We start from the raw sequence: 9,881 nt of genomic DNA, 5'->3' as shown, positions 1-9,881 counted from the left end.
TCTTGTTGAGCTCGATCTTGTTGAGCTCGATCTTGTTGAGCTCGATCGCAGGCTGGAGGGGCTGAATGCCCCCCTTCTCCAGTTGGTAGTTCGCAAGGAAGCTGTCTTGAAGGAACATCACCAATTTATGTTTGGCAGTTAGGGGCAGATGTAGCTCAGGCCTTGAGAAGAGATAAAGTCAAACTCAGGATAATTTTAGTCTCAGTTTGCTCACAACCCCATGCCACTATTTATATCACTCAGTATTTCAGAATTTCTGGGACTCTTTTTTTAGCACAGTGCACTCTTGCAATGCAGAAATCTTCAGCCTTTGGTACGGAATGTTGCAGATGTAGCCTAGCAAGTTATCAGTGCCCACTCTTGTGTTGCCAAGCACCACACTGAATGGAAAAAGATGGGAAATGTAGCAGTGTTCATATCCTCAGGATATCTGAAAGGAGTTTACACCCAAATAAATATTTTTGAAGTGCCATTACAGGTAATGTAAGAAATGCAATAGCTAATTTATGCATAACAGGATTCCATTAACATTAGTGAGACAAATGAGTAGATAATCTGTTTAAATAATGATAAACTAAGATGCTGAGAGAATTCCCCCTCCTCTTGAAATTAGAACTATGCTTAAGACCTGTAAGGGCAGATAGGGTCTTGGTTTAATGTCTTATCTGAATGGTGACTCTTCTGACAGCATAGCACTGCTTCAGAACTGCACTGGAGTGTCATCCTGGATCCACAGTATTTCTTGAAATCTACAATCTGCTGACTCAGGTGAGTGAGCTTCCACATGCTGGCTGACAAATTAAAATGCTGGAATTGAATGACCGACATGATTACAAATTGTATTGAGTTCACTAAGTACTGATATTATCTTGATTGTGGAATTCTTTGTATGCTGCATTTTAATATGGTTCATTAGTAATTGAATTGATATTCCTGGAGGAGTTTGAGAACTGCCTTCTCTATTAATCCACTAAATTATAGTACTCCTAACCTTTCTGTCACGGCAGCAACATGAATTTCCTCTCGATGAAGTAGCTGTCTTGATGATGCCATTTCCTGCAATATTCTCTCATGCTGCTTTCTGTATCAGAATCAATATCTGAACATTTACAAAATCAGTTGTGCTCACAAATTCATATGAGAGTGCAAAATCCCATGCTACTGATCCAGTCATAGTATCAAATCACGTCATCAAGCATCACTTTAAATTCCAACATTGGCCAATTGTCTGATGAAGTGGGATGTGCTGAGCAAGCACTGCCAGTGCAGTAGGTTCAACAATTACAGGCTCAAAGTTTAATGGAAGTGGTTGCATTTTGTCCTTCTAAGGTTAGCAGAACTGTCTTGAACTTAATGAGCTACTCCTGTCTCTAGTGAACCAGATCTCTAACTGATGTATCATTCTATCCTAGCAATTAGCACCATTAGGTTTATTGCACAGTTTTGGGTACTTTTTCAATCATAGCCCACCTTGCATTAGAACAGCTCAAACTGTTTTGCAAAGGAAACAGGTGAGATTGAGGTTGGGGATTGAACTGAAAATCATGGCTCTAACTTGCTTTGGAAGGATCCAGAGGCATCTTGCTGGGCCATATGAATAATTGGATTTGATTTATTGTTGTCACATGTACCAAGATACAGTGAAAAATATTGTTTTGGGTTTTGTACAGACAGATCATACCATACAAATTGCATCAAGTAGCAGAATAAAATGCAGAATACAGTGTGACAGCTGCAGAGAAGGTGCAGAGAGCGAGATCAACATTAACATTTGAGAGGTCTGTTCAAAAGTCTAACAACAATGGGGAAGAAACTGTTCTTGAAGCTGTTCATGCCTGTATTCAAACTTTTATATCTTCTGCATGATGGAAGAGAGTATAACCAGGGTGGGAGGAATCTTCGATTACGTTAGTTGCTTTCCTGAGGCAGCAGGAAGTATAGATGAAGTCAATGAATGGAAGGCTAGTTTGTGTGATAGATTGGGCTGTGTTCATGACTCATTGGAGATTAGGGAGGGGTCATGTAACAAAGTTCTGGGATAACTCTTGGCAGGGATGGTCAGGAATAATTAAGAAAAGAGTTCTCCAGTTGGCATAGCTTTGTGTGAGTGGGAGAAGCTTCATTTACATTACATGTGTTAGACAGATTACAAGCTTTAGATCAAGTCTCTCTGTGTTCTTGGAAAAACTCAGCAGGTCTCACCACAGATGCTGCCAGGCCTGCTGAGGTTTCCCAGCAATTTCTGTTTTCGTTTTCTAATTTCCAGCATCTGTACTTCTCTGGTCTTTTGCTCCCACATTCTTACCGCCTGTCTGTAAGAACATTGTGAATTGATTTTTCCCACTGTTTTTCTAAAATGGTGGGAACATAATTCTCCCATTCCCTCTGTTTGTGGGCTATGACTTTGTGAAGACCGTAACAACACTGTGATAAAGTTAGAACAACAGTTGCATTTATTTTGCCACCATTGGACAAAGGCTTACAAACATACGTGGGGAGTTAGAATCTGTAACGATAAAGAGATTATTCAATTGGCAACAACTTAACTACAAATGATTTTCAGCATCTGCAGATCTTTGGTGTTTTTATTTAGTTTAAAAACGTCCTTGCTTTTGAGATGGAATTCCAAAAGACTAAAACTAGATTTTAACAGTCTGGGGATAATAAGAACTGCCGATGCTGCAGTCAGAGATGAGTGTGGAGTTGGAGCAACACAGGCGGCCAGGCAGCATCAGAGGAGCAGGAAAGTTGATGTTTCAGGTCGGGACCCTTCTTCAGAAATGGGGGTGGGGGAAGGGAGCTCAGAAATAAATAGAGAGGAAGTGTGGGGCTGGGGAAGGTAATTGGGATGGTGATAGGTGAATGCAGGTAGGCAGTGGTGGGGATTGGTTAGTGAGGTGGGAGGAGCGGATAGCTGGGAGAGAAGATGGACAGGTTGTGTCAGGTCAAGTAGACGGGGATGAGAGGGAGGGTTGGTCATGGGATGAGGCCGGTGGTGGTGAGATTTTGAAACTGGTAAAGTCCACATTGATAAAGTCCACATTGAGACCATTGGGTTGTAGGGTCCCAAGGTGGAATATGAGGTGCTGCTCCTCCAGTTTCCGGAGGAAAATTGTGACACTGGAGGAGGCCCAGGATGGACATGTCGTCCAGGGAGTGAGAGGGGGAGTTGAAATGTTTCGCGATCAGAAGGTGTTGTCGTTTGTCACAAACAGAGCACAGGCGCTCTACAAAGCAGTCTCTGAGCCTCCGCTTGGTCTCCCCGATGTAGAGGAGGCCACACCGGCAGCAGCGGATGCAATAGACCACGTTGACAGATGTGCAGGTGAACCTCTGTCAGATGTGAAAGGTTTGTTTGGTGCCTTGGATGGAGGTGAGGGGGGAGGTGAAGATGCAAGTGTAGTACTTCCTGCGGTTGAGGGTAAAGGTGTCGGGTGTGGTGGGGCTAGTGGGGAGTGTGGAGCGGACAAGGGAGTCACGGAGAGGGTGGTCCCTACGGAAGGCAAGTTGGGGGTGGGGAAGGAAATATATTCTTGGTTATGGGGTCAGATTGCAGGTGGCGGAAGTAGCGGAGAATGATATGTTCAATCCGGAGGTTAGTGGGGTGATGTAGGAGGACAAGGGGAATTCTATCTTTATTTTTGTTGAGGGGAGGGGATGTGAGGGCAGAGGTGCGGGAAATGTAAGAGGTGCGGTCGAGAGCATTTTCAACCACTGAAGGGGAAGAGGACATCTGGGATGTTCGTGAGTGGAACGCCCCATCTTGGGAGCTGACGCAGCGGAGGCGGAGGAATTGGGAGTAGGGGATCACATTCTTGCAGGAAGGTGGGTTTAGTCTAGGTAGCTGAAATAGATGTCGGATTCGAGGCGTTCACTACAGATGGGGACAGAGGGGTCCAGGAAGGAGAGAGAGGTATCAGAGATGGTCCAGGTGAACTTGAGGTTGGGGTGAAAGGTGTTAGTAAAATTGATGAACTGTTCAAGCTCCTCGTGGATGGGAAATGCAGGTGTACAGGGATTGGAATTGTTTTCTGGGATGGTTGGTTGACTAACCAACAGTTATAGAGTTGTAGTCAGTTTCTTTTCTTTAAAAGCGTCCAAGTCTTCTGAGGAGCATTTTCTGAAGTGTAACTTTTGCTTCACTCTTTTGATAAAATAAGGCTTTAGTTTCCTTCCATAGTCCAAAGATGTGTGGGTAGGTGGATTGGCCATGCTGAATTGTTCAGGGATGTGTGGACAAGGTGGATTAACCATGGGAAATATAGGGTAGAGGGTTGGGCCTGGATGGGATGCTCTTTGGAGGGTTAGTGTGGACCAGATGGCCTGCTGGGGCAGCACAGTGACTCAGTGGTTAGCACTGCTGCCTCACAGTGCCAGGGACCTGGGTTCCATTCTACCCTTGGGTGACTGTCTGTGTGGAATTTGCATGATCTCTCCATGTCTGCATGGGTTTTCTCTGGGTGCTCCGGTTTCCTCCCACAGTCCAAAGATGTGCAGGCTAGGTGGATTGGCCATGCTAAATTGCCCATAGTGTTCAGGGATGTGTGGTTTAGGTGGGTTATAGGTGGATGGGTCTGGGTGGGTTGCTGTGAGGGTCAGTGTGGACTTGTTGAGCTGAAGGGCCTGTTTCCACACTGTAGGGATTCTATGATACTATGAATACAAATTGTTGCTACTTTGGCCAGAGGCTTCTTTTTGAAATCTGGCGTCGGGGGTTTTGACATTGTCAATAGATGTTGTATGGAGCAGTGCTGATCTCTGAATTGTCTGTGGTTACAACATTGTATGTGTTAAAAGGCAGCTGAGTTCAATTCTGGAGCCAACATGACTAAGCCTATTGGGAGAGAAGCTGCTACCATTGAGACAAAAGCATGCCTTGAAGATAGCCATCTATCTGTGTTCCATATCCAGAGGTTAAGTGGAAAGTCATTAATACATTCTTGTAGGATGGGTGTGACTTAAACTGCCATTATGCGAGGGTTTCTCTTGGAGCCGATCATCTCTGCAGCAGATAAGTGCACAACAGTTAACAATTCAGGAACAAAACAGAAGTTGCTGGAAAAGCCCAGCAGGTCTGGCAGCATCTGTGAAGAAACATTATTGTTAACATTTTGGGTTCAGTGATCCTTCCTCAGAACAGTTTTCTGGTTTTTTTTATATTAGTTAACAATTCAGACTCATCGGACAGTACGTGGCTGTTAGCTGTCTGTTAATGGTGCCTTTTGAAAAGCTTCTGGAAGGCTATATCTAGGTTCAGTCACATGATTATAGCAGCCATCTTTGAATGACAATAATGTGAAGATTTTAATGATTTCAAATTCCAGACCTCTGTCTGACTTAAAAGTTGCAGGTCAAACTTCAAGGACTGAACGTTTAGCCTCCTCTCCGCATTTGAGTATATAGACGTAGACTAGGATGATATTTCAGTGCATTATTGAGGCACACTGCCTGGCTGTCTAAGATGGGTTTAATTTTTCATGTATTCTGGATGTTTTTATCTGCTGAAAGTTGTGTGATGTCTCTTGGCAGTGGCTGCAGGAAATAAGAGTACAATTCAATTTGGGCATTTCATTTACAGATTAGTGAGGCCTTAAAGGGCTTTCAGATTGAGTCAGTGCAGATTTCAACCAGTATATGCAATCATTACAGGTCCCCAGTGATGTGATATTGGGTGTGTAGACAGTCATTAGAGATCTACAGAGTGATTTATTTTGTGGAAGAGCTTAATACAACAGAAGGCGATGTGAGAGAACTGGGTCATTATGCATTTGCAGCGGTATATTTAGGTGGTGCTAAATGTTAGCAAAGATTAATAGTGGGACATTAGGAGTTGGGGCGAGAGATATTGAATAGAGGCCATAAAGAAGTGTTTGTTTAGCTCACTGCAATTCATTGTGAGCCAGTTCTTCCTTTTCAGTTTGGGGTGTGTCCTGATTTTACTGAAAGGGTAGCAGGAAATTCCTGAAGTCTTGATAACCAGAGAAATATTTGTACGTGGTCCCTCTGATTTGAAAGTTCCAAGAAAGGTTGTTTGTTCAAGCAGCGTGACTGGTATCAGATGTGCAACACGCCACCTCCCAACAAGGGTTCACCCAATTTTGTCTTTCTGCTATCGGTTTCCTCCAGACTGCTGTTCTGGTTCAGATATGCCATGCCTGCCACAAAGGGAAGACAGCTGTACTGCAACACGTTGACCCCTCATGACAATTGATTCTACCCCAATGACTTGCTAATGGTGGGAAGGTTCCCTGATTGCTCAGCAAGCTAATCCAGAGTAATGCTACACCAGAAGGTCCCTGTCTGTACTCCGTTACAAGATTTATTACATGGATACAGTCCATTCAGATCATACTTATGGTCTTTTTGTATATGCCTTTTTGCCTGTCCTTCCTTCATTTCGCCTGATCAATATACCCATCTTCATACAGCGTAGTTGTAGATGTAACCATAACTTTTCAGCACTGAAAGAGGCTCTTCTACCTATTGTGTCCATATCACTCATCAAGCACCTATCTATTCAAGTTACATATTCCAGCACTTGGCCAGTAGCCTTGTCTGTTTTTGCATTTCAAGTGATCCTCTTAAATACTTCTCAAATGTTGTAAAGGTGTCAGCGTCTACTGCCCCTTCAGGCAGTTAGTTACACATAACTCCCTCACTGTCTGCGACCCTTCTGACTGGTCATCCATTCCTTCCCTGACTTTCTAAAGCTGCTTGGTGACTGCATCTAAAATCATGCTATCCAAATAATGTTCAGTCTCATATATGCATCGCTGTGCCTCAGGCCTATGGTCAAGCTTATAAACCAAGCACTTGAGCTGTTCAGACTAGTGGCACTTCCTGTAGATGTGGTCCTCCAGACTGCCAGGAGCTTCTGAGATTTTCCATAAACTGCAAGCCATGCAATACGTGAAACTGAGCTTCTCTACCACACCTTTAATTGAAATATTTACCCTAAGTTTAAGCCAATTTGCAAGTTGCTTAAGTTTCCTTTTGTAAAGAAGCTAAAACTCTTCCCTTTCCTTAATGTAGCTTAAAGTGGAGGAATAAATTGTTCCAATACCTACCTATCATCTCTCTGCTTTGTGCTGATGTCAGTTTGGTCAGCCTTTTTCAATGCTGCTGCTGCTCTGACTGAACTTGATCTGGGCCATGATCCTCAGACATTTATTGAGAATCTCCTCCACTACTGCTACGCCAACTGACTTCAAGAAATGAGGTTCCACCAAGATTTGAAATCAGGCCAGAGTGCTCATCAATACACCGTGGAACCCATAGCCTGCCTTTAGAAGCATCTCTTTGGTTTGCCTCAAACACTTTAAATAGTATTGAGTATTGCAGAGTCTTTGAAGTATAGAAGAAGTTGTTCAGTTTCTGTTGGATTTATTAGTTTGATTATATTTGCTTGGTTGACTCTTGTATGACACTGTGACTCAACCAACCTGTCAGGCAATATGTTCCAGACTTGTGGTTTCCTCTGATAGTCACAAGGTCACCATTATCACGACTCATATTGTAGATATGCTATTTAATCAATCTGTTCAGAGATGTTACGAGACACCTCCAGAGCAGGTGGGACTTGAACGTGAGCCTCCTGGCTTGGAGGTAGGGACAGTACCACAGCCCTACAAGAACCCTTCGACTCGTGTTGTATTCCAGATTCATTTGATTATTTGAATTAATTAATTGACTCCTACTTGCCTCTGATTTTGGACTCCCCCACAAAGAAAAGAAGTATATGTTTAACTCCTCCCAATTTTAAGTGTAAAAATGTAACGGTGTAATGTGTCTTTTCTGTATTTTTGATTGTAGAAAAGGGAAAAGGATGTTTTAAAAATAAAGTATTACTGAAGGATTACTTCATGTTTTGAAAACAAGTAATCTGCCACTCATTGTGGGTACTGTACTGTTTACACAGCTGCTGGTTTAAGCATAACACAGTGTGAAGCTGAGGAACACAGCAGGCCAGGCAGCGTTAGAGGAGCAGGAAAGCTGACCCTTTCTGAAGAAGGGTCCTGACTCGAAACGTCAGCTTCCATTATCCTCTGATGCTGCCTGGCCTGCCGTGTTCCTCCAGCTCTACACTGTGTTATCTCGGACTCCAGCAGTTGTAGGTTTAAGCAGTTGTAGGAGAAGGTGCAAACAAGCTGGACCAAGGGCATGTACAAATAGATTGAGCAGCAACAAGTATCTGATTGATCTACGGCCTAGTGACAGTTACGACAATGGCTGCCTGCCTGACAACAGCTACCAGATTGAATCCCAGTTAATCGAATAGCTTGAGTCTGTGAACAAGACAGCGAGAGAAGCCTTTAGATCTCCATCAGCTCGAGAGCTCTTTCTGTTGTCAGCAGTAAAAACCAACTTAAGCCTGAAGAATGCCAGTTTATTCATTTTTCCTTGAGTTGCTGTAAGCTGTGAATTTTAATAAATCAGAGATATTTTTGTGTGAACCCATCATCCCCTGCTCCTGCAAACATGTGAAAGTATCTGAAGAAGGAAGACCATGAAGCAGCATTCAGCAAAAGAACTATCTTTTATCTATTAATAGAAACCCAGCTGCCTTCCCAGTCTTTTCCTCACTTATAAACACCCATTTAATTTTGTGCGTGTGTAAAGGAGAGTTTATATAGGATTAGAGTTTTAATTTACAGTTACTTGCTGACGGTTCATAATTGTTTACCTGAAGTTAGTCAATTTAGTTATAAATAATAGTAATCCCTGTTAAGTACAGAAACCTGAGCTGTATTTTGTCATCCGGGGCCTAGAATTCTGTGTATTTGTTAAAATCTTTGTGATGACTCTGGGAATAGTGGGACTTGGTTTCCAGTGAGCAGCCCAGTGAAGCATAACAACAGTCTTTAGGTCACCACTCCAGTCTTCTTTCTCGGCAAGAGGCCCAGCCAATTCAGCATTTTCCAAAAAAATATAACCTCTCAGCTAATCTGAGGTCTGATGACAAGTCAGGGAGCTGGAATTTGCAAAAACTTATCCTGAAGAAAATGGACTATGTTTCCAGCTGATTAGTGTAGTGACCCTTGTAGGAAGCATGTCTGTGACTGCGTGTGCCCAAGTCTGCCTTGTGGTTTTATTCTTTCAACAATGAATGCATTTATTGTCCTTTCCTGATTGCCCTAAGGGAAGGTAGTGGTGAACTGACTTGGACTGCTACAGTCCTTTGGGGGTGTAGGAACACCCACAATGCTCTTAAGAAGGGAGTTCCATGATTTTGACCCAGCAACACTGATGGAGCAGTGATATATTTCCATGTCAGAATGGTGTGTGACTGGAGGGGAACTTGTAAGTTGTGAATAGCAGAAGCTTTAATCTGGAGCTGATGGTTTACTGTTGAAGTTATATCAGCTGTTTTGATGCAGAAGCAGTTACCAGTTTGTACAATGTGCTGTTCCTGTATGTCGCACAAACAGAGGGAAACTGACAAGACAATGTGTTTGAGTTGATTGGTTGGGGTCGAATGTTGGCCAGGATATGGCAGCCTTTCCTCTTTTATGCAGCTAAGCAGGCAGTTCAGAGTTCTGAAGTAGTGTAACTGGACCCAAAACATTAAAGACAACAAGGTGCAGGGCTGGATGAACACAGCAGGCCAAGCAGCATCATAGGAGCAGAAAGGCTGACGTTTCGGCCCTAGACCCTTCATCAGAAAAGGGGGAGGGGAAGGGGGTTCTGAAATAAATAGGGAGAGAGTGGGAGGCGGATAGAAGATGGATAGAGGGGAGGATAGGTGGAGAGGAAACAAACAGGTCGAAGAGGCGGGGATGGGGCCAGTAAAGGTGAGTGTAGGTGGGGAGTTAGGGAGGGGATAGGTCAGTCCAGGGAGGACGGACAGGTCAAGGCTCCCCACCTACACTCACCTTTACTGG

The 9,881-nt window shown here is 43.5% G+C and overlaps 1 long non-coding RNA gene across 1 annotated transcript in view; it reads left to right on the top strand.

Moving 5' to 3' along the window:
- Positions 1 to 22: 22 nt before the first annotated feature.
- LOC109923202 overlaps positions 23 to 9,881 on the top strand; it is a 15,665-nt gene continuing 5,806 nt past the window's right edge. The window contains exon 1 of the long non-coding RNA XR_007261395.1: positions 23 to 768. This is a non-coding gene — a long non-coding RNA (uncharacterized LOC109923202). The remainder of the gene's footprint in view (positions 769 to 9,881) is intronic.

The sequence above is a fragment of the Rhincodon typus genome, unplaced genomic scaffold (genome assembly GCF_021869965.1).
Source record: "Rhincodon typus isolate 14 unplaced genomic scaffold, sRhiTyp1.1 hic_rhity00002661, whole genome shotgun sequence".
In the NCBI taxonomy this organism is placed as follows: domain Eukaryota; kingdom Metazoa; phylum Chordata; class Chondrichthyes; order Orectolobiformes; family Rhincodontidae; genus Rhincodon; species Rhincodon typus.
This window is presented reverse-complemented; position numbering and strand designations above follow the sequence as displayed.